The following is a 26,078-nucleotide window of genomic DNA, read 5'->3' as shown; positions in this document are numbered from 1 at the left end:
AAACAAGGTGGGGCTTTCATCGTTTGGGAAAAAAAATGTTTTAATCCAATGAAAAGTGTTATTTTTAGGTCATATGATCAAGCCTTCCATCATTAGGAAACCAAAAGTAAAATGAACCAATGAAAAGTTTTATAAACAAGTCACATGACCTGTTATGCGGCTTAGGGCTATAAAAAGCGTAGAAAATCCGTTGGCACGTGAGGCGGCGTCAGTAGCGGACCGATGTGCGAATAGGGCGAAGGCAGCACAACGCGCCAAGATCCGGATGGCACCGAGGTGGTGTCCAGCAAGTTGCTGCACTGGTGTGGCCATCCTACAATGCTGCGCCGAAAGTCGGCGTGGGGCGCCCCGTTGGCCTGTGAGTTCACGTCAGTCAGTGGGGGCTGTTTGAGGATCTGACTGCATTGGAAAGCAATGTGATGCTGTGCGTCGCCCCCAAGATGGAGGTTCCTCGGCTGCAGTGGGGCGCCCCTTGGTGTTTCACTCGCTATGCAGCTGAGTTGCGTGCGCACTTGCGGCGAATAGGCCGAAGGCAGCACAACGCGCCGAGATCTGGATGGCACCGAGGTGGTGTCCAGCAAGTTGCCGCACTGGTGTGGCCATCCTACAATGCTGCGCCGAAAGTCCCCGTTGGCCTGTGAGGTGGCGTCAGTAGCGGACCGATGTGTGAATAGGCCGGAACAGGCACAAGGCGCCAAGATCCGGATGGCACCGAGGTGGTGTCATAGTTGAGAGTTCTGAGCAGCGCTTGTAACACTGTCTGAAGCTTATTTGCACCTGCTGCAGCTTCACTATTGCCCTGGTGTGGCCTAAGATCGCCCATGACATAGGCGGCCGCCTCCCGGGGTCCGGCGGAACTTTTTTCCTTTTCCTTTGTGCATCTTGTCCCACAATCCGTTTGACCTGAAGACACGACCAGGTCCCTGAATGTGTGCAGGGGGACGCTATTGATTGAATCAAAATGGCGGCTTCACACAAAGCTGACTCAAGCGTTGCTGCTGATGCTATACAGACAAAAACTGGTTTTCAGTTTGTACATTCTTCAGGATTTTTCCATCCAAGGCTGGTTGAGAGTTTGTAGAACAATGGCTTCAGATTTTCAACATACTACTCTTCAACATTCTTCCTAACTGTAACAATGTGAGACTCACTAGGAGAACGGTGTAGTGAGGGCCACAAACGGCTGTTTATCTTTCCCTTCAAAATGCTGCCAACAATATTTTCGGAATGGAAGACACCACAAGGCGCTGAGATTCGGTTGGCACCGAGGTGGTGTCCAGCAAGTTGCCGCACTGGTGTGGCCATCCTACAATGCTGCGCCGAAAGACGGCGTGGGGTGCCCGAAGGGGGGGGGGGAGGCGGCGCAAACGAGCCTCTCCTGCCTCTCCAGGTTGAGGCACTTCATCTGCAGTGGAGCGCCGTCTAGCTGAGTTTCGCCTGCTCTTGCTGCTACAGCGACAGGCGGCTGCAACAGGACTCTCAAAATGGCGGCCTGTTCTTTGGATTTGGGCCTGGTCCACTAAAATGGCCCTGGGACACCTTAGAACTCGGCCGCTCTAATTTTTTTTCCTTTCCTCTACATGCAAAAAAGGTAAATGCCCGGTACGTTACCTGCCTCATCTGCCACGATGTACTCTCCAGAAGAACCGAAAAAAAATATAGTTATGGTAATTATACCATGCATCGTCATATGGAGAGGTGGCACCGATTAATTATAGTGCTGCACAAAAGAGAGATTTGGAGGACAACCCCCGACCTGCCAGTACATTCACCAAAGAGGTGGCACTGACAGCATCAGAGGCAAGGGAAACGGTCCCAAATATTCAGAAGAACTTTGGAAAGATTAAAATGACATGTTTAGATTGTGGCAAATTAATTTCATGTGGACAGATGAGTGTTACTCTAATAAATACAGCATATGAACATCATCATAGTCGATGGTTGGTGGAGACATTTTGACTATATCCTGGACCTGCCCGTCCTCGCCCAAAATGGCGCCGGAATAAATGGGACTCGTAACTCCTTGTTGTGTACTGGTTGCACAACCTTGATATCACGAGATACGTATGCAGTTTTGAAGCACATGGCGGGCGGGGACGAGAATTGATTGAATATTTCGACATCCCTATTGATATTAAGTTCTGATGTGTTATTGATTACTGTACTATTGAAAGTTCGAATTAACGTCACCCATGGTACTTGCCCGCAAATGTATATCTAGATAATTTTGTTGTAACTGGCCCTGTCATATTTTAATTATAAAATGTACGTCCACCGATTCCGCAACTGTTAGACACCTTAGTTCTTGCAACCTAATGGCCCGCCCGTTACGTTCCTCTACAGTGTAAATGTCTCCTCATCATATACGATTACAGTTTGCTCCGTCGCCGGCCCACGTGGTTATAGGCCCGTATTTGTATACTGACATTTTCACAATAAAGGTTTTTAAAAGAAAACATGGTAGTAGTATTTACATTGGTAAAGTTTTTAATAATAGTCACTGTTTACGAATCAGTAAAAGGCAAGTGAAATAAAGCAGTCCAATTACATGAAGGGTAAAAGGTATAATATTGAAGCACATGGCGGGCGTGGACGAGAATTGATTGAATATTTCGACATCCCTATTGATATTAAGTTCTGATGTGTTATTGATTACTGTACTATTGAAAGTTCGAATTAACGTCACCCATGGTACTTGCCCGCAAATGTATATCTAGATAATTTTGTTGTAACTGGCCCTGTCGTATTTTAATTATAAAATGTACGTCCACCGATTCCGCAACTGTTAGACACCTTAGTTCTTGCAACCTAATGGCCCGCCCGTTACGTTCCTCTACAGTGTAAATGTCTCCTCATCATATACGATTACAGTTTGCTCCGTGGCCGGCCCACGTGGTTATAGGCCCGTATTTGTATACTGACATTTTCACAATAAAGGTTTTTAAAAGAAAACATGGTAGTAGTATTTACATTGGTAAAGTTTTTAATAATAGTCACTGTTTTCGAATCAATAAAAGGCAAGTGAAATAAAGCAGTCCAATTACATGAAGGGTAAAAGGTATAATACGCAGGAACGCAGTAAAGATAAATGGTCAAGGGCTGTTGTGTTTTCTACTCCTGCAACATAAAGTGATCGATAAGAATCTGATATTCAGGCGTATCGGCGACTAAGACAGCAGGCCGAGCCTCTTTTGCTCAACGGCTCCGTCATGGGACAAAGAAACGCCCTTTTTCTCGAAAAAGGAATATATTTTACTTGCAGGACAGTTGTAAATTTTCCGGGAAAGTACATTAGCTTGGAACATTATAACATATATGTTTAAGAAACAATAATGTTCGAAAGTAATAAAAAGTGTAATTTTTAGGTCATATGACCAAGCCTTTCATCATTAGAATAAGAAAAGTAAAATGAACCAATGAAAAGTTTTATTAACAAGTCACATGACCTGTTATGCTTACGTTACGCGCTGCGCGCCGCGCCCCGGATCGCTTCCGGGAAGCTGCGCTTCGCGCACCGGAGCACTTCCGGATGCGCTAACGCGGCGCGTCATATGACGCATTACGCGACAACGCAGGTCCAGAATATAGTCAAAATGTCTCCACCAACCAGCGGTCGGAACACAACCCCTTTCAGCAGGCTAAATAGTTCTGTTAAATGACAACAGAAGGGACAGGCAACAAGAACCATCAGTCAAAGAGGGGAGGGCAAGTTCTTCTCTACCGGGTCACGTTGGGGCGCTACCGGAACTGATCGAATTGGTAGTCTACAGTGTTTCTGGATGTTTCAGACTGAAGCTGGCGTCAGCATGAGAGCACCACCATCTCGTAGCTCCGTCGTGGCCATTCCACGAGCAATCATGGTCAGCCGCTCCCCACCAGAAGCCTGCGGGAGTCGGGGGCCCCCAAGACTTTTGTAGAATCTTCAAGGCTGAGGGGACGCTTTCGAGAATGGAGCCCAAGCCCTAGCAGACAAGTGTCCGAGTTCCAAGGTGTCGCAGGGCCATTTTAGTGGACCACGCCCAAATCTGAAGAGCCGGCCGCCATTTTGAGAGTCCTGTGGCAGCCGCCTATCGCTGCACCGCAAGAGCGGGAGCAACTCAACTACATGGTTTGCGAGACGCTGTAGTCGCAAGAGCGGGCGGTAAACAGCTGAATAGCGGAAGAGGCACAGTGTAGCAAAAGCGGGCGGAATGGCAAGTGAAACGGTAAAGGGGCGCCCCACTACAGCGTGTCTTTAGGGCAAACGGATTGTGGGACAAGGTCAAGAATGGAAGAGTCACCAAAAGGCAAAAAGTTCCGCTTGACCCCGGGAGCCGGCCACCTATGTCGGGGGCGATCTCAGGCCACACCAGGGCAACACGACTTGGGGAGGGGGCCGGAGCCAAGTGCCCCCTCCGAGTCCGCGCCATCACACCGTCCCTCGGGGGCCTCCGTCAAGCGGTTCAGGGAGGCACCGCATCACATTGTTTTCAAATGCAGTCACGTCCTCAAACAGCCCCCACTTACATTGAGAATAGTGAAGCTGTAGCAGGTGCAAATAAGCTTCAGACAGTCTAACAAGCACTCCTCAAAACTTTGAACTATCAGAGTGCATGAGTTTCATGCTCGATCGATTGAGCTAGCCGGATCGGGCAACAAAAAGTATAAAATAGTTATGTAAATAGTTATTTAATAAAATGTTTTACCCTGTTACTTTGCTGGTGTGTTGTATATATTTGTAATATTTGCATAGAGTTTATCGTTATTTTGGGCGGGGTGGGTGGCGGAGCCGAGCTGTCTTGCAGCCATCATGGTGTGGAGCTCAGTTCATCTCACTAGTTTCGTATTTCTCATGAGGGGTTGTTCCTAATGTTTCTATTTTAGCGAGGTCAAAAAGAGATCCCATTAGTGGCCTACTGATTTTGCTCGATTCCTTTTGTTTTTTTACGCGATTTTTCACTATCTGCAAAGACTAAACAGAGTATTGCGACTCTGTGCTTGTTTGTAAATAGAGAATGAACCAAAGAGAACCAATTCTAAAACAGTAAATGCTTGGATAACAATCAATCAAATGGAGAGAGAAGCAGGCACGACGGATTACAACGGGGGCAAAGGCCTGCGTTAACTACCCTTCACTATCTGCAAAGAGAGAGTACTCCTAATAGAAATGAGGGGGGGGCAGCATTCAAAGCAGATCAGTGTGCATAAGCACGAAAATGTTTTTACTTACCACGTACTTGACATTCGACAGCTTATGATATTTGCTATTAAAAAAACATTGAAATTCACTGAAAAAACCATAGGTTAGAGACCATATATAGTTAGGAATCAGCATTTACAAAACCTTGAAAATTCACCGAAAAAACCATAGGTTATAGACCATATATAGTTAGGAATTAGCATTTACAAAACCTTTAAAATTCACTGAAAAAACCATAGGTTATAGACCATATATAGTTAGGAATTAGCATTTACAAAACCTTGAAAATTCACTGAAAAAACCATAGGTTATAGACCATATATAGTTAGGAATTAGCATTTACAAAACCTTGAAAATTCACTGAAAAAACCATAGGTTATAGACCATATATAGTTAGGGATTAGCATTTACAAAACCTTATTTTACTCGCACAAAACCATTGAAATTCGCATATATAGTTAGTTGCGCTAACTATATATCGTGCACCCGCAATCCGCTGCTGATGATGTCACATATTACATCATTCATGACATGGTCAGTGACATCACTGATGACATCACTGATGACATCTCAAATGACATCACTGATGACATCTCATTTGACATCATTCTTGTGCTAATACGATGAACCTCTTCAGACTCTAATATAACCTTAGATACACTCAGTGTATACAGACACTCACACACTGTCACCCATCCATGGAGTTACTCACACACCTAGTCAGTCATGCAAAGAAACAATCTCACCTCCATTTCCTCAACTATACAGTTATACACACCTTACTTATTCAAACATATACTAACACATATTTACTCTCTTATACAATCCCTGATACAAGTTCACAATGATCCATACAGCCACTCACACATTCAGTGGCTCTCATGCACAGTTATTTATATATGCCAACTCTCACATGTACTGTGTTTTACATATGTACTTACTATGACATGTAGCATTGAGATATCCATTCACTCATCAATACACTCATGCGCACAGTCAACCGCCCATGTAGCTGTTTCCACATGCACTCTTGAACTCATACACCTAGTGAATCAACTGCTCACACATCTATGCACAGAGTCACACACCTCCCAGCCACCCCCACACAAACTCAATCTCCCATACAAATACTTGGGCAACCAATCAATAACACATATAGCCTCTCGTATAGCTAATGATCAACACATGCAGCAGTTTACATCACAACAGACATACTGATGCACACATTCAGACAGTTTAGTCACTAACCCATGCATTTAGTACGACACATTTATTCACTCTCTCATACAGTCAGTCACGCACCTACTAAATCCTTCATCCAGACACTTATACATCCACTCATTCTTCAATATATCAAACATATTTAAACTTTACAGAAACACACAGTCACTGGATGATGTCATCAGTGATGTCATCAGTGATGTCATCAGTGATGTCATTTGAGATGTCATCAGTGATGTCACTGACCATGTCATGAATGATGTAATATGTGACATCATCAGCAGTGGATTGCGGGTGCGCGATATATAGTTAGCGCAACTAACTATATATGCGAATTTCAATGGTTTTGTGCGAGTAAAATAAGGTTTTGTAAATGCTAATCCCTAACTATATATGGTCTATAACCTATGGTTTTTTCAGTGAATTTTCAAGGTTTTGTAAATGCTAATTCCTAACTATATATGGTCTATAACCTATGGTTTTTTCTGTGAATTTTCAAGGTTTTGTAAATGCTAATTCCTAACTATATATGGTCTATAACCTATGGTTTTTTCAGTGAATTTTAAAGGTTTTGTAAATGCTAATTCCTAACTATATATGGTCTATAACCTAAGGTTTTTTCAGTGAATATATATATATATATATATATATATACTTAAAGTTCCGTTTCTTGTTTCCGTCTCTCGTAACAAACGGGCGCAGACCCAAGTTCGATGCAAATACTTTTTTATTTCAATCCATTACGCCCTGCACCACCGCCATGACGCGTTTCAGGCATCTTCGCGCCCTTGCTCACATGACGCGCATGAGGAGTGCCTCCCATTTTTAAAGTGACAGTGCAAATTACAAATTAGGCATAAACATGGAAAACATACTTCATTCAAATCATTACGAGTCGTTAAAGTGCATTGATTGTATCAAGAGCTGCTATTTACCAATCATGAAAGTAAATAAGAAATATTATCACTTTAGTCACAATTTAAATATTCATGAATATGATAAAACATGTTTAAAAAAAGCGAACTCTCCTAGGAGTTTCATTTTTTTTAAAAACATCTTTTTGTTATTTAGCAGCATAATATCTTAAAAACTATTGTGTTTTTAGATGACAGTTATTTATGCAAAAAAGCAAAATATATCTGTATAGATACAATGTAAACAACCACCATATATATATACATCTGCATATTTATATAAATGTACATATGTTTGCATATAGATATACATATATGTATATGTATGCCAGTAGGTAGTTATAGTTAGAACCTACTTTCCATAGGAAATTCACAACATTCTATTTGGAATAACTTTGGTGCTAGTGGACGAATCTGTGCAAATTTCTCCAAGAAAATATTATATTTAGAGTGGCGCCCTTCCCAGTATACACTCACAGGGTGTATACATAACCAGTAGAACTCTCACACAGCATGTACATTTTGGTGCCATAATTAGCTCTTTTACTCAGTATGTACTGCCTGAACAGCAGCAGCTTTTTGTTCGGGATCAAGCACTCATCAATATATTCTTTCCAGGAGTGTAAATATCTGGAAACCTGGCAAACTTTCCACAACAGGCTGAGGGCCTGATTTAAATTTCGGCAGGCTGGTTATTCTATCACAACGGTGACGGATATCCCGTCCGCCGAAATCTGTATCTCATTGGAAATAATGGCATTTAGATTTCGGTGGACGGGATAAACATCAACGTTGTGATGAAGTAACCACTGCTGAAATCTAAATCAGGACCTGCATTTTGAACAACCTGTCATGGTCTGGAGGGTACTGGCGTAATGCTGCAGAATTATTACTGAACTGCAGTATATACTGCAATAGCTAAAAAAGATCTCTGCTTAAGACTGGTACAAAGCTGAGTGTTACCTAAACCGTGTGAGTAGACCAGTAAGACTATACTCTTGGTTTGTGCACTACAATCATTTTTAGCTTAAGGTAAAGAAATGTATTCAGCTCCCCAAATTAAGTGGGAGTCCCAAAGGGTGCCTTAGAATGAGACCCAAGAGTATCTCCATGCTCCCTCAGAAACTGTTTGACATGGAAAAAATTTTGGTGCACAATTTAATCAAGGGAGTCAACATCCAGAGTGAGGAGGACATCATCAATTTTCATCCAGCATCTGCAGCAAAGGGGAGATTTGGCAATAAAGCGAAGGCTGTTAAGAGTGCACTCTGTCCATTCTTGCCATAACAAATGCTTTTGAAGGGACTTTACAACAGCCATGACCATGTACCTCAGAATCACTGGAAGAAGACTCATCGGATGGAACTCCATCTAATGAAAAGTCACTTGCAAATTCTACTGCATTTTCCCCTATCACGGATGCTGTCTCAGTATCTGATTCTGCCTCAGAGCTGTCTTCCATTAGTTCAGGTAAAGCCTTGACCGTCGTCACCCACCGAGACACCATCTCTAACTGTATAAAACCTTGCTTTTAAATGAGTTTAGCTTAAGTAGAAGGCAGAATTATATATCTTAATCAGTGGATTGGTGAGTGCATCTGTGAGATGTGTGTGGGATAAAAAGTAGAAAAGCAAAAAAGCACTTGTCTTATTGATGCTGTGATCCTATGTACTCCTCTAAAAGACTTATCCAAAGACAGTGAAAATAGACAAAAACTCAAAGCAGTATTTCAACTTGCCACATATGCAGAATTACAACATACTTCATGGGATGATGGTGCAACCCAGCGAGCAAAGTTACATCACTTGGAGGAAACAGAAATGTGCCATATCTCCAAGAAATGGTGCAGTTCTGTTCTCCACCAAAACTTAAGAAGTAGTGAGAAGTCTTTACAGAAGATATATCCTCACCTTCCCAAACAAAATGCTTCAACAAACTAAAGGAGGAATATCATAAAATGCATGTAAATGGTCTATCCGAGACTGGTAAGTAACGGCACCCAGGTAAATTGGTGCTCACATTACATTTCTCTCGGACTTGTGTAAGATTAAAGAGGAGTTTGTATGGATATATACCTGGGCGTCTATATATATATATATGTGGCTTGCTTCATCATTGGACCCTCACTCACACACATACGGTGTGTGAGTGGACTCTATGCATTTGTAAGCGGAGTTCTGTGATAACTGTGAGGGTAGGCAGGGGCTCTTGTGGACTTTAAAATAACCTCCGAAACCTAAAAAGCAATTTAATGGCGTAGGGGCTAGATTACAAGTATGAAAAGTGACACTATATTAGGATATAATGGTCCCAAGTGTCTAATCAGTCGACATGTTTCAGACACAAACTGCCCCGAAAGGTCAATTGGCTTTCTTCAGAACCTATGGGAAAGCATATTCTTGTTAATAAGTTTGTTCCCTCCCCTCCTGTTTTTTCTAACTTGTCTCTAATGTTGCTCACAAGGACCTCCCTGTCGTCATTCCTGAGATCCCTCCATCCTCCAAACAAACATCCATCAATTGATCTAGGGACAAGATGCTAAGGTGTACCCCACGAACCTTGTACATATTTGAACCTGCTCATTAATATGGCAGATACAAGTTTAACTTATTGCTCTGTGATTGAATGTTGTAAATGGCTTTTGCAGGCTCTCACATCGCTTGCTGCCAATTATTGGGCGGACATGGGTAAGTAGGAGGTACTGCGGCTCAACCGTAGGGATTGAGGTTGTTTTGCTTTGAAGTCACAGGGTTCATCCTAGAATGGCTCAGGAAACTGGATCAAGTTCAAACCATTCAACACTTGACTTCCACTAGTAATGATGGTGAACAGTCACAGGCTTCTAAGGGATATAGTGTGGGGTTGCGTCAGCTCAAACCTCAGCAAACAAACATCAGCACAATAACAGATTGTCAAACCCAATGCTTTACTTTTAAGAACAAAAGTACTTTAATACACATTAAAACTAAATACTACTCATACAATAGTGGTTAGATAAAATTTAGTTTCCGGGGTACTGAGGCTTGGTGTGCCTCAACCCTTTACTTTATCTCATGTTCTCCTCCATCCTAGTCCAGTCAGTTCACCACATGTAGAAATAACCATGAATTTGTGGTTTACGCTCAAGTGCAGATAACCCGGCAGTCAGGTGGGGGCCTGACTGCAGCAGTGTACAGTCCCTCTCCTGCTACTTTCGTGATGCACATACCAGGTCTCCAGTTAAGCAACTTGCGGCTGCAGAGAGTGTATGGCTGGCTTGCAATGGTTGAAGTAGTCTATGCATTGTTCTAATAGCTGGTGAGCAGGCATTCTGTGGTCGAAGCAGCCTCTATATGGGCATATTTTGTCATAGCCACACACGGGCCATTTTCAGAATACAAGACTTTGCCCAAGCCCTACTCCTCTTAGCAAGGCAACTCAGGCCAGCCCAGGAGATTATCGGGCCAGCACTACACAGACAAGTTGAATTTCTTTTATTGGTTTTAGTGGTGCAGGTCTGCAGCAGCTGTTCTCTAGATTATAGTGGCACTGGTCAGCCACAGTTGTTTTCTAGGCCCCAGAGGCATAGATCACCCATGATTGATCTCTTGATCACAGTGATGCAAGTCCGCCATGATCTTCATCTTGGTCTCAGCAGCACAGGCAAGCCATGATTTCACTGTTATTCAAAGTGGCACAGGCCAGATGCGATTCAGAGGTTCCCACCTGAAACCATGAATAAGAGAGTCTGGAACCTGTGAACACCTGGGACAAACATATCACTCTCTTTTGCCAGACCCCATGTAAGCTGCAGAGAAAGGGTAGAAAGTGGGCTGAATTGTTTTGTACTGTGGATCAAGTAGTGTGGCACAAATGAACTCTTTGGACAAGATGATGTCATGTTGCGGCCTTATATTAGAAGCCAAGCAAAGGACTAAGGTCTCAACCAAGGCATGTGCTTCTGTGTTTTCATTCATACGTGCAGGGGCAAACCTTTTTGATGCCTTCTCTGCCTGGTCTTGTAGGAGATGCAATAATGGGATAGCTTGGCCCATCATACTGTCCTTCTTGCTAACTTCACATGTGAAAACCTCAAAAGTGAGTAGCATCTGTGTAAGGCATTTGACTAGGCCCCATTTGTCTGCGTCCATGGTCATAGCTTTCCAAACTGCATTCCTCTCCTCTTTGAATGGCATTGTCATTGATCAGTTTGTATTGCTCAAACAGACATTGCAACATGTAAAAGGTGAAGTACCAATGTGTTGGCACCTCCTGTATCAGGGCTTTAACTGGTGCTCTATTAGGGCGCCTGTCAGCGACCAGAGGGGGCAGGGCCACCCCTCTTGGTTGTCTGTAAGGGGGACTTGAGATACATCATAGACATAGGTGCTTACCAGCCGGATGCAAGAGTGGACTTTAAGTTGGCCAACTATAGCAGAAACCTGGTGTTTTAAATCAACTAATCGCAGGTACATTATTTCATCTTTACTTCTGTAGGTCGGTCTGCATTATTTAGTTGTTAACCAGTTGGTAACTGACGTTACATGTTCAAGATTGGGGTGAAGAGCTTGACGAGACCCCCTAATTATTATGTTCATTACAGTTATTCTTGTTGATTCGCACTGGTACTGGTGGGGCATTATAGCTTTGGTCTGAACATATCCCCTGGTGGCTCTGCAACAAGAGTACCATATATTCAACTGGCGTCTGATTACGAGTGATAACAGATAATAGTTCTATTGTTTTTTCCCCCATAAAGATTGACCAAGGCCTGGAAGGAAGTCCTAATAAAACTAAAGGGGGAAAAATAATTTTTCACTGTGTAATATTATATTTAATGCTATTTAACTGTGATAGATTCCTCATGAATTGCATGATCTGTACGTAACCATGCATCAATCTTACTGTTATATATATATATATATATATATATATATATATATATATATATATATATATATATATATTACCTACTGGCGGTCGCCAGTAGGTATATATAGTTAGGATTTTTTCCCTATGGGATTTTTGAAAATTCTATGTCTAATAACTTTGGCGTTTGTGGACGGAATTGGCTGAAATTTTCTGGAAAATGGAACATTTTGTTTCTGAGCAGCCCCTAAAAATTTGGTGGGGGTTCGTCCAGGGGGGGCCGAGAAAAAAGGGGGTCCCAAAACGTGTTTTTAACATTGAGTTTTCCATAGGGCGGTTGGCCTCACTTTTAGCCCGAACGGCTGAATGGATTTGCACGAAACTTGGCAAAATTGTAGGGACTGGTAGCCCGATGTGCCTTTTGTAGGTCTCAATATATGTGCTCCAGTGGATTTTGAGAAATTAACGTTTAAAAAAAGATATATATCTGTAACAGCGGACCGGGCAGCTCCCCGGTTCGCGGACCGGGGCGCGTACCAGAACTTCGCGTAGCGAAGCTGATTGGCTCTCCGGTGTCTGTCAACATTCTAAACAGTCCGGAGCGGCCGCCATCTTGTCTCTCGGTAGGATTGAGAGACAAGAGGAGGCCAAAACAAAGGTGGAAATAACCATAAGGGGGCATAGTAGATCCTCCCTGACCCCCTAGGTTTAATGTGGAGGCTTTAAAAGGGCCCCGCGGGGCAAAAAAAATAATAATTTTTTTTTGTTTTTTTGCGTGGGTAGCGCCCGGTCCGCGAACCGGGAAGCGTTCTGGGCAGCGTACTACAATGAAAAATGAATGAGAGACTTTTCAAATGCAGTATGTTAATTGATTGTTGGTTTTGTTGATTATTTTTTATTTTCTTTATTTTTTAAGCATTTTTTTTATTGTGATTGTGTTTCATAATTTATTAAACTTTCTAACATTTCATTGTCAGAAATTTCATAATTATCATGGAATATACATTGTAGTCTCTGAGGGTGTAAAATGTCCTCATTTGCAAGGAGGTTATCTACTGCTTGTACACATTGCAGTAGTTCATTGTCCCAAGTTTCATCGAAAAATTCAATGTCAATTTGATCAATTGTATCAATCAATTCTTGGCTGCTCTCTTGCAGGTCCATTTCAAAAGAAACTTGGTTTTCGCCTTCCATTTTGCCTGAAATTTGGATTAAAAAAATATATATTAGTAGAGATAGGGCAATGTTGGGAATAATTTTAGATAGGCATTTTTTATCAGTGAATTTATCTTTGGGCAGTGTATAGTATCAGAGTGGAAGTAGGAATATAAAAAAGTGTATGTGATTTAACGTAAGTAAATTCATAATTATACAAGAGAAGCCTAACTCCATCCATAACTATAACAGAGAAGTCTCTCTAAATCTATAACTACTACAGAGGGATAGTATATATCTATCAGAAAAAGTTTACCATATTAACTTATAGTGCACAATATACTTCAGTTTTAAAAATAAAAACTTACCTTTAGAAAGAAGTTGAAGGAATTAGTGAAAATACTATTGAAATGTACAGCAAGAAGTAGTAGTCAAAATGGCTGTGTTTTCTTCTCTTCCTTTATATATATTCAGGTATATAACCAATGAAATGTCAGGTAAAAAAAGTAGAAAATGAAAGTAACATTTTCATTGGTTGTCAATTCCAACACTTCAGATGTGTTTTGTGAAGTAATTTACCTCAGGGTATTTAGAGAGGTCTACAGGCTAAATGACTAAATGGAATTCCAATCAAATTTGTGAAAATGGTAGGGATTGGTATGTAGTATGAGCTAATCTATATTTGGTGAAATTGTCTCCAGTGGCTTTTCTGTGAACTACTTTCCCACCTTTTTTGATGGTGCGCTTCCCAGGGAGCGACCCGGTACGCGAACCGTTGAGCGCCTCGGTTCGCGGACCTTAAACGTTCCGGGAGTCCACCATTTTGTGTTTCGGTCGAATTAAGATACAAGATGGAGGGCAAATAATGTTCAGAATGGGTAGAAGGGGGCACGGTAGAGTTATCTTGACCCCCTAGGTTTTCTGAGGGTGGCTGAGGAGGCTTATATGTGCGAAAAAAAAACATTTAAAAAAAAAATTTCGCGAGGTTAGCTCCCGGTTCGCGTACCGGGTAGCGCCCCAGGGAGCGTACTTTGTTGAAAATTAGTGAAAAATGTTAGAGTAAAATAATAATTGTGAGTGATTAGATGTAGGGTAGCTCTGAGAAGAGCTTTTGGGTTTATGGTAAGCATGGGCGGATTTTGCGGATTGGCAATCCGCGAACTTGCGTATTTACGGATTCGCAATCCGCGAAGATCCGCGAACTCTAGCGGATTTGCGGATTTTTCCGTTTTTTGTGTTGGCGCGTGTTCGCGCCGATTTTGGGACAAGTTCGCAATTGCGAACTTACTTTTCGGCTTGCAACGGCCGCGACTATGTTGTTTCTACGTCTGGTTTATCATCACAGGTTCACAGCACCCTCTGTTTCACCACTGCCACCCTCTGGGACACCCATGCCACCCTCTAGTACATCCTCACAGGCACCTATTAGGTTTATTTATTACTGTAGATTATGGTGGTTGAAAAAAGCTAGCACACCTGCCCTTCTTCAACTGCCATCAATTAATTTGTGTTTCATTAATGTGTCAGTAATTTTGAAAGTTCCAGTCTGGCTGGCACCTGCTTCCTTCCTTATCTGTAATTTGCTTTTTGTTGCAGTGAATTTTTTTTTTTACAGGACCTTTATGGTGCTATTCTATGAGCCTGCTGTTTGGGTCATAGCAGGGTCATAGAATTGTTGCAAACTCTGGAGGGGCCCATCAGGAAGCACTACCTTGAATGTTACTAATGTTAAGTTTGAACTTTTGCACCTGCTCATTGCTTTCATTTTAGCTAAAATCGTTTTTTTTGCAATTTCGCGCGTTATTTGGGGCGCGAATCCGTGCGAGATCGATTTCGGAAGCCGCGAATACGTGCGAATACAAAATTGTTTTTGTTGCGACGTGTATATTCGCGTGATCTTGCGCGTGTTCGCGAGGCGCTTCTAGCTATTCGTTTGCCAAGTTACCCTATCGGTCGTACACGGGCGCGGCCATCTTGTTGGCGTGACGTAATTCCGTTTCCGCCCGCTATGTGTAATCTCGCAAAGTGTGCTGCTCGCGAGTACAAGTTCGCGCGTACTCGCAAGGAAAATCTCGCGCGAACTTACCCACGCGGTCGTGAACGGGCGCGGCCATCTTGTTTCTCATTCATTGCTATGGTTCTGGGCATGCTTTCTCTATCCTCTCTCAATCTCTGCCATCCTTTGCTTGTTTGAAGTTTTTTTGATCTAATTTTACTTATTATCTAACCCTCTATTTTTCTAGCTCTATATTTTTGTGTTTTCTGCAGCTTTTAGTTACTTTTAAACTACTTTTTTAAACTCTTTTCTTTTCTTCTTCACTATTCTATTTCTTCTTTATCATTTAAGTTTATTTCTGCCCAGACCATGGTAAAGGGAGCCGGGAAGCACCCTGAGAAGGGGAAGGGTCCCGCACCCCGTGCCCGGCTCCCGTGCGGGCGTTTAAGGGGGGAGCAAGTGGTCCCGAGGGAGATCTTCAGCGCGGAGGAAGTGGCGGCACTGATCTTCCATGTCCAGCACCGCCTCCCCAAGACGATCCTGGGAGGCGGCAAGATCGCGACCGGCTATGGCATCCGGGAGCGCCGCCAGCGGTGGGAGAAGGTGTGCCGGGCCATGTACAAGATCTCTGGGGTCCGGCGCACATATAACCAGGCCACCCACCGCTGGACCGATGTCATGGACCGGGAGCGGGACTTGCTGGACGCGCTCGGCGTAGAGGTCCCCGGGCTTGGTGAGTAGTAGTAGTAGTCCATTTACTACTCTGTTTTATCCTGCTCTGTTATTTGCAAATCTTTGTTCTTTACCAAGAGCAATAATGCTGCCGATTACATTGAGGTAAATTATATTTCAAAATCTTCTATGCATTTCATTTTCAGGTGCACTGCTCTCCTTCTCAGTAGCCTTGCTTGCTACTATGCTTCTTTGTTTTGTATGTTGTGTTCAGAAGCATTTCATTGGCCTGAGAAATTATGTATCAGTGTACTGTAAAGAAAAGAACTGCGTAATGCTAGACAGTAAGGGTCATATTTTCAATTACCGGCGCATCCCTGCAAAGTAGCAGGGATGCGGCAGTAATTGTGTGCCATGCCACCACCACCCATTGGCCCAAAACGTCACAGAAGCCTTACGCATCTGTGCCGTAAAGGCAGCGCATTGCTGGAGTTGCGTGCCAACGATGGCGCAGCTCCAGCAATGCTCTGGGGTACCCTATCTCCCCAATGCTGCATCAAGCCGTACGTCGGCTTCAAGCGCGCAGGGTTTGAGTCATGCATCATTGTCATAAAAATGACTGATTGACATCTTGTAGATTTCCCTCAGCCACTTTTAGGATTCGTTCCTGCGCAGGTACGCCCTCCCTTGCGCCGGAACGCCCCCTGATGGCGCAGGGCTTTACAACGTGATGCATCGCCCATATGCCCATATGTGTTTTTTTTTTTAATATATACGCCGCACCAACACCATGGCGAGTCTTTTGTTCTGCCGCTGCGTCAGAAAAGGCACGCAACAATGGAGGAAAATCAGCCGCAACTTCCGCAAGGGACTTATAAATCAGCCCCAACAGACTGAAGTCCAGTGTCCTTCCTTTAGACAGTCACATGGCTATCAGAAGAAATAGTGGCGGTGGTGGCGGGTGGATTGATAGTTTGAGTATTCACTGATCTGCAAGCAGGATGGACTTTGTCTGTCACGTGTTGCGCACTACTGCCTGCAGTGCCAGGCCTAGGCAAACCTCTTTAGTAGTCTGTTTATTGAGTTACATAGGAACTTTCTAAGTCAACGTTCCGCAAATCAGGCAATACGAATAACGTAGTATACCACATGAGATAGATCCCGTGGAATAGTTGTCTATCTATTTGCTATTTTTCCAAAATATGTTGTTATTGTTCTTTTGAAATGTTTGATTTGGTTGAAAAATCTCATCCATGTTTTATGGTTTTTCTTTCTTTCATGTTGTACATCAGCTCCCCCCAAGGGCAAGAAGACACAGGAGGAGGGTGCTGAGGATGCAGGCCAGGATCGGGCAGGCGAGGGCTCCTTTGCTGGCCCCAGTAAGTTTACATTTTACTAAACAGTACCTATTTTTTCCTAGCGTTCCTCATTCGATTTTTTCTAAATCGTCTTTGATCTTCTTGTAGACTGGATATAAATTCTTATCCTGCCTCGAATATGACTCCCTGTGGTATTACTAGACTATTCTTATTAGTCTGTCTGTGTAGCTAACTAAGATTGGACATTTGGCAATTCCATTGGACTCCCATTATATTCAGCAATACCTCTATGCACTGTCTCCTTACTGACTAGATAGTGTGGCAGAGTCATTCAGCTCCCGAAGTCACCGATTATAGATCCCCAATGATCTCTAGATTATCGTACGCAGGACAAGAGAGTAGTACGGAGTCACAGCACAGTCAAGAAGTGTCAGAGGCACTCATGCTTGCAAAAATTCCAAAACCTTTAGCTCATCCACTCTAGTCTAGAGGAACAAAAACCACAGAGTCTATTTAAGTGTAAAAGCTTTATTAAAAGTAAACACATTTATTGAAATCTACTTTGTCATAAAACTATTTAACTGTAAACGGAAAAGTGGTTAGTGCTGACGATTAATTGGACACATTTCTTGTGGTCGAGCCGAACTCTCACCTACTTTGAACTTGATCCTGGTCGTGTTCTTAGGACTCAGGAGTCAAGCTTCTGTCTGTTAGGAGAAAAAGTGGTGCGTGTTAAAAATCAAAAGCAAGCATTCATCAGTTGTGCATAAAAGTGCAGCAAGACAACAGCCTTCCCTGGAAAATGGGACATTTTTACTATGGAGTAGACAGTCACAAATTATTACATTGTATTCTGTTTTTTTAACATTTCTCCTAGACCAAATATTATATAGTAGTGAGTGGTGTATTCTAACTTTCTTAAATGTACTTTGTAGGTGTAACATCTGGTGACGGGGCCAGCGCGGAGGTGGCTGATGTGTTGGACTTGGACTCGGAGGCCTCTGGGGAGGATGCGGCGGTAGAAGAGCTGGTGGCCGTTCCTGTGGGGGATCAAACGGTGGTGGCGGAAACAGGTAAGCTATATATTCCTTACTTATTGAGATTGAAGACTGCATAGTGTGCTTTCTGCACGGGTGTATTACAATTACAAATCAACCAGGTAGTAGCCTCCTCGAAATGTACTTCGACTTAGCTGTGAAGTTTTTGGTGAGAAGAATCCCAATAAGTTCTTAGACGAACGTGATGGATGGGATGAACGAAAAGCGAAAGAAGGGTGTAAGTAAGTGGGACACGAACTTGTATGATGGCTGGCAAAGAAGAACGATATGTGTTTGCTTGGACCCAGAGGTGGCTGGGAAGGAAAGAATATGGTATGGTGCATGGCTGGGTCAATGATGAAGCAAGGATGGGTGGAAGGACAGCAGCCTGGGTGGGTGAAACAGAAACTGTATGTGTGCGTATACTTTGAATGAATGGATGCCTGGAGCATGGTATTCTCTGACTCTTACATAGCAAATGTGTATCTAGAGAGAGTAGATGGTCGCCAGGTGAAGTAAGTGTTACCTTGAAGAGCATGTACCACCGCACCCGCACGTCCGTCCCAGTGCAGGGAAGGCAAGGAAAAGAAATAGTAAATGTGTCCAATACTACCATGAATAGTAGCAGTACTTTGTATTGCGTTTGCATTCACAGCATATATCTGGTTATTACGGTGGACACTCCGTACCTCTCTTAATAACTTTAGTTTACTTGTAGTACGTCATTCATGTGTGGGTGTATCACTGTGTTCACTCAATATTAAGCAAAGCACCTAAAGTCATCTCATCTGTCATTAAATACGTCCCATGTGAAGTGATAGATAATCAAATTAGTTAGCTTCTTCAGTTTCCTTTTCTAGTACTCATTTGCACTGTAGGGTGAAAGGTAAATTAATTAAGCAGTAGCCCTTGTAACAGAGTATTCTCAGTGCCACCCGTAATAGAAAAGTAATAGCTTCACCACCTGCATGTACTGGACCGGTACAGTAACGCAAGTCTGTCTCCATCATCATGGTGTGCAACTTTTTTTCTCGGGTGCAACTTCACTGTGCTGTGTCCATGTCATTCTGCCGGCTTGCATAAGATAACGTACCCATTTCCCTAAACAAGAGAGAAGAAGAAGAATAAGACTGGTGTACTGTCATAGTCGACTGTAATGGAAGTCCATAGTGGTCGTAGAATTAGTTCATTAAACTACCACTACTGTTAGAGCAAGGATGCAGAAGTGGGAGGTTACATAGATACTGTCCTCAATAGTTATGTACTGTGCTTTCAATTTGCTACTTGTACTCTGTGACCCAACTTTCGGCTCAATCACTTTGTGTTATTAATAAGGAGCATTGGTTACAGACTATGTCTTTCTTTCTTCATATAGTTGCTCCTTCCAAATCAACAACAAGGAGGGAGCAGGCTAGATTGGCCCGGCAACGGAGGCTGGAGGCCACAGTCGCCGAGTATCGGCGGCTGGTGGCCCTGGAGGAGGAGGAGGACACGCAGTCGAGCGGGGCAACATCTTCGACTGTGACCACTGCATCCTCCTCCGTGACTAAACCAGCGGGACCGAGCCGGGCTAAGAAAGCCGACCGCCACCGCCAAGCACCCGAAATACCAGCTGCCCCCCACAGGAGCTGCAAGGAACGCCAACACCGCCTACGAGTCCGCATGTCCAACCTGGAGCAGGAGGTCCTGAGGTATAAGACCTTGGTTAAGGGCCTCCGCTCCGAGCTTGCCACCCTCCGCAAGGAGTATGATGCCCATGCCGCATCATGCACCAGCACCAGCACCCTCCAGTAGTGGAGTGTCCCTTGCCCTTTTTTTATAGACTTTTGGGGGGTGGGATTTGGGAGTTGGGATCGTTTTGGGACGTTTCAGAGACAATCGTTGGGGTTAGGGTGGGTGAGGGAGATTATTTTGTTAGGGATAAATAAATATATTTTTCAACTACTTTATCTGACCATACCTGTTTTTTACTGCTTTTCAGTCTGGTGGGTGGGGGGCGGGGGTGTAACAGTAACTTTGTTTTCCTGAACAGTCGTAGGACTTTAGTAGTACAACCGTCAATCTCTTGTCTACTCCGAAATAATACTCCATTATACTACCTCCCACCAAACGCTTATCTTACCTGTAATTTGTGTTAGAAATTAGGGCTAGGCCCAGGGCTGGCTCCAGGTGAAATGGGGATTAACGTTGTCATTCCTGGGCGGGTGACATTTCCTCATTGCGGTGTTACTAGTGGTGTGACACAGTGGCAGTTGCATGCCTATGGAAAAAAAGAAAACGAAACCTTGTTTGTACTCCTTACTGTAGCATTACAACGGTTACGGTACGATTGAGAAAATAGCAGGTGACAGTACACTAGAACAGTGCCATAATGTAGCCTAACAAATGGTAAAGTATTGCAAGTATAACTAGTACTTGCGTTGAATTTATTTGACATTGGCTACTACTACTAGAAGATATAGTACTGAAGCTGAGTAAGTCTAGAAGATATCCTCGTATTCCTTCACCAGCCTGTTGCTGCTATCACCTTATCCTCCCCAGCAAGTGTGTGGAATTATTGATGTCATTTTAGTCAGACATCAAGCAAAACAACACAGCCCGGGGGAAGAGGGTTAGGGTTTGTAAAATGGATGGGAATGGGGGTTTCTTTTTGGGTAGGTTTTGTTGAGAGAAGAAAAAAAAAGCAGAGCATGGACAAACAATAATTGAAGATACAGAGTTTACAGACAATCTTTGGTTACAAAGTAAAGGTAAGCACATGCAGTCACACTCATAGAATAAAAGACAACAATGGATACTGTATCTGTATTGCGTATGTTGTTGGAGTTGTCCTGTTGAAATTGGTAAGTAAGTTGCATGCAGCAAACAATTCCTCTTATTGGCGGCACTCCTCCATTCCAGCTGACGCTTCGTCCATCAATGTGGTGGTGACCACTGACAGAAGAGACACCCTGTCCACTGCCTGCCTGGCGGATGTTGACTGAAACCCGGCCTGTAATTATTGAACGGAAAACAGGAAGTGCTATTACAATACCACTGATAAATAAATAAAAGGTATGTACGCTGTGTGGTTCAAAAAGTCACACTTTGATTTCCCTAATAGACAGTACAATATTTTTGAAATTGCGTGCTCTGTCTGAGTCACCTTTTTAAGGATCAATAAGTATGGCCAAAATATTATAGCGGATCTTTCCCCTCAAGGTGGGTGTACTACTGTGTTTTAGAACAAAATTTGACCTTCCCAGCAATGCTCCCACCAAGACCCTTACTAAAGCCAGTCGCAAAAATGTAGAAGAACCCAATCATATCTCCAAAAACGATGCCTAGCAGAAAAATGGTTACAAAACGTACTTTGAAAGTAACAGTAGACCCAAATACAGACCGTGGATTGTATTCAAACCACTTGCCTGCAAGCAAAAGTATCCATAGCCAGCATCGCTCCAACAGTGCTCTACAACAACAGAACCGCGTTGCAATAGAACCCCCCTAAACACATGCAATCCTGCTGCTAGGGCTAACCCTAACGAACCCTAACTTACAAAAAGTGCAAAAACTGGTGTTTCCTTATGGATTTTGTCCAACAAACTTCTAGCCGGTATTAGACCTTCCCAGGAATGCCCCAGGCAAGACCCGCCAACCCACCCGCAAAAAAACACGCGACACAACACCACCAAACAGCGAAAAAGCTAAATCTCATACTTACAATGTCTCTCGGCCTTCGGTCCAAACGCGGCGCTGTGCAGCTAGGTCGTCATCATCATCAATCATCATAACTCCTGTTTTCCACCACGGATTTCCTGAAAAGCAAATGCAATCAAGATTAGACTGTCGCAGCAGTGCTTCGACAGAGACCCCGGCCGCAACCCACCCACGAACAGCAGGAAGCCCCCCAAAACGCTACATTGAGCAAGATGTCTGAAGAAATGGCAAAAAAAAGGCTGTTCCTTATGGATTTTGTCCAAAACACTTGTATCCGGTATTAGACCTTCCCAGGAATGCCCCAGGCAAGACCCGCCGGCGCCAACCCACCCGCAAAAAAACACCCGACAACACCCCCAAACAGCGAAAAAGCTAAATCTCATACTTACAATATCTCTCGGCCTTCGGTCCAAAGTAACGCGCTGTGCAGCTAGGTCATCATCAATCATCATAACTCCTGTTTTCCACCACGGATTTCCTGAAAAGCAAATGCAATCAAGATTAGACTGTCGCAGCAGTGCTTCGACAGACACCAAAAATTACACACAAACCCCCGGAACCCCGCCAAAGAGCACCTCAAAGGCAAGCAAGTCAGCAAAAACGGCAAGAAATTTCCACCTCATATTTGGTCCAAAACACTTTTGTCCATTATTAGAGCTTCACAGCAATGGGCCCAAAACCGTCAACTCACCCGCAAAGAAGTACAACACCCCCACAAGTGCTGAGTCTTTCTTCATTGTGCGTAATCCAGCACTCTGCTTGGAGGGAAATCGCAGTCTGGAGGAGGAGGATAGAGGAGCATGTTCTTCAGAACTTGTGAACCTGAGGAATGTAGACTGCGGCACCTTCAAATCAATAAGCAAACAAGTGAAGACAGTTCTGATGATGGTCTTGTTTTTGGGATTAGGTGATTAAAGTTTGAATTAAATTAACTGTGCAAAACAAAGAAAGAGAGACACAAAGCACACAGGAATAAAAGTGAATAAGGACGAAAAAGAAAGTTCTTGATTGATTGTCTCATTTTCAGGGCTCGGTGTCAGGGAATAAGAACAAGATTTCGTCATCATACTCTGCGAATTCAGGCTGGATGAGGTCAGTGGCACCGAACAGAGAAAAAATCCCCTCATCTACGTTGCTGTCCTCATCGTCTTCATGTGGCGTGCTTTCTCGCACTTTGTAATCTGGTGGTATGAGGTGCTGATTCATCTTGATCATTGTCAGCCGCTCCACATTTTTGGGCGATAGGCGGCTCCGTTTGGCAGTTACAATGCCACCAGCAGCACTGAAAACACGTTCAGAAGACACACTTGCGAGTGGGCAAGACAAATAGTTTATAGCCAGGTTGTAGAGCTGTGGCCACAATTGTTTTTTGCCATGCCAATACTGCAATGGCTCCTCATTAAGAAAGACCACTGTTGAGTCATTCAGATAGTCCTGCACCATCGACTCAAGGTCATCAACTGTTCCTCCACTTTGCTTACTTTTTGCTGTGCCTGTGACATTTTTTAGAGAACCATACCCCATCAAACTTAGCCAATCCTCCTCCCCAGCCACTGTTAGTGTTGTCATTGTGTGTGGTGCAGATGATCCAGTTGCCGGTGTCTTTAACGGCTGAGAGGTCACTTGTGCCCCAGCCACAGGTGCAGAAGTGGATTCTTGTGACTGCGGATGGCCTGCTGATGCTGATGTACTGGCTTCTCCTTCAATAACCTGCCGTTCTTTTTCAAACCTCTTGGCTGACCAGGCTAACCAATGTTTGTACTTTTGAACATCTGCATCAGCGAAAGGAAAGAATGCGTTGTCTGCCAGCGCCTTTTTGTAGCGTGGATCCAGAATAGTAGCACAAATGTAATGCTGATCTGAGTTGATGTTTTTAAGACGTTCATCACCACGTAGGCGATGTAATAATTTCTCAGACAAAATGAAATGGTTTTTTTTTTTTTCATCTTTTTCAAACTCAGAAGAAACCGCCATCAGTTGGTGCTCCAGTATGCACAACAATGGGATAGCTTTTCCCAAATTACAGTCCTCCTGGCTGACTGCACGCGTGAAGAACTCAAAAGGACGAAGCATGTCTGTCAGGCTTTTAACTATGGCCCATTGCGCCTTACTCATCCGCAGGTCCTCCTTCTGAGATGTAGCCTCTGTCAAGAAATAGTGATCGAGTACCGTATACTGCTCATGCAGACGCTCAAGCATGTAGAAGGTTGAGTTCCAACGTGTTGCCACCTCCTGGATGAGTGCTTTCACTGGCATTCCACGTTGAAGTAGCAGTCTCCGCAGATGCTTCCGGGCCTTAAAAGAATGGCTGAAATGGTTGCACATTTTGCGGCAGGTGGCCATTACCTCGAACGCTGGACTCTCTTTATCACTCAAGAATTTTTGAACTACCAGGTTGATACAGTGCGCCAAACACGGCACTCTAACATGGTGACCCTGTGACATGGCCTTAACTACATTGGCGCCATTATCCGTGGAAACATAACCAATCTTGCGTTTTAGGGGGGATAGCATTGACAACACCTTTTTGTCAAACTCTTCCAAAAGGTTTTCTGCTGTGTGACTTTTCTCCAAGGCAAACATGGCTAGTGTTGCATGTTTCCGAGCAGCTTTGAAAACTTGGTCCGGGTCAACACCTGCGTTTAGCTTTGCTATAACACCTGAAAAAGAGACCCAGTGTGCAGTGATGCACATGTAATCATCGCCTGGGCCACTGGTCCACATGTCTGTTGTCAGATGTATTGTGTGAACAGCACTCTTCTGCAAAGCTGCCCCAATCGCCTGCAGCACATCTTCATGTAGTGCTGGAACCGCAACTCTGGCAAAATAGAACCGGCTCGGAACCTTCCATTTAGGGCAGAGCGTTGCAACTAATTCAAGAAAACCTACCGCTTCTACAAAAGAAAAAGGTAGAAGGTCCACAGCTAGCATTTTAGCCAGCTTAGTGTTATACAGACGCGTCAGTGGGTGGTTGCGTTCATATGGCACGTCTGAAGTAAGCATTGTTCTAATGTTGGCCTGGACCAAGCATTTACGGGCTGATAATGACTTCGTTGACCCAATTTTGCTCGCTGGTGAACTTTTGTGCGTTGGTGTCTCACTCGCTCCAACACTCTTAGTGTGCCTCACATTGGGTGTGCTGCTGAGAGGGGTACTGGGTGTAAGGGAAGTGTTTGACACGTCTTCTTCCTGCTCGTCAACATCAGATGAAACATCAACGTTTCCTTGATTTTGGCCTTTCTTGATCGCAGCTAGGTGCGCAAACCATTGGACAGCGTGCTTTCTGTCAAGATGACCACTCTGGCCGCCGGTACCATAGTTGCTACCTGGCTTACCACGACTAACTGCAAGCTTACAAAGGGTACAAATGGCAAACCTTGGATTTTTGGGACAAACAGTAAAGAAGTCCCAAACTGGGGACTTGAAGTGTCTGTGGGACCTGGAGGAGGCGGCGATACTGGTGGTGGTGGTGGTCATGAAGCTAATGCCAGATGAAGTGGAGGATCTGGATTGGCCAACTTTTGTACGTTTTCCACTTTCACCGCCACTAATTAAGGTCGAGGTTGACGCAGGTCTCTTCTTGCCAGAAAGAAATATGGAAGCGGGACGAGTTGGTGTACTACTTAACTCCAATGATTGTGGTGTTTCCACTGCCTCCTCATCGACAACATCATCATCATCATCATCACGCGCAGCAGCTCTTCGGGCTAGGGTCAAAATGTCTGTTTGCTGCATGCCCGCTGGGGCTGCAGTGACCTTTATGATGACTGGGTCGTCGTTGGCAGAGTCTTCATCAGCAGCAGTATCCGCCACTTCTTGTTGAGCCTCATCACACTCCATAAGTCTGAGACTTTGGACGAGCTTCCTTTTACGATTAAGTACCTTTGTTGGATCATGGTGTGCCTCACTCTCAGACGGCTGTGGTGCTGGTTCCCAAGTTTGATCCGTATCATCAGAAGGAGGTGTGCTTGAAGAGGATGTAGACACCACCCTTGATCTCTTCCTTGCTAGGGTTGTGGAAGACAATGAAGGATCATC

Source organism: Lissotriton helveticus, chromosome 2_1, assembly GCF_964261635.1.
Source record: "Lissotriton helveticus chromosome 2_1, aLisHel1.1, whole genome shotgun sequence".
NCBI lineage: Eukaryota > Metazoa > Chordata > Amphibia > Caudata > Salamandridae > Lissotriton > Lissotriton helveticus.
This window is presented reverse-complemented; position numbering follows the sequence as displayed.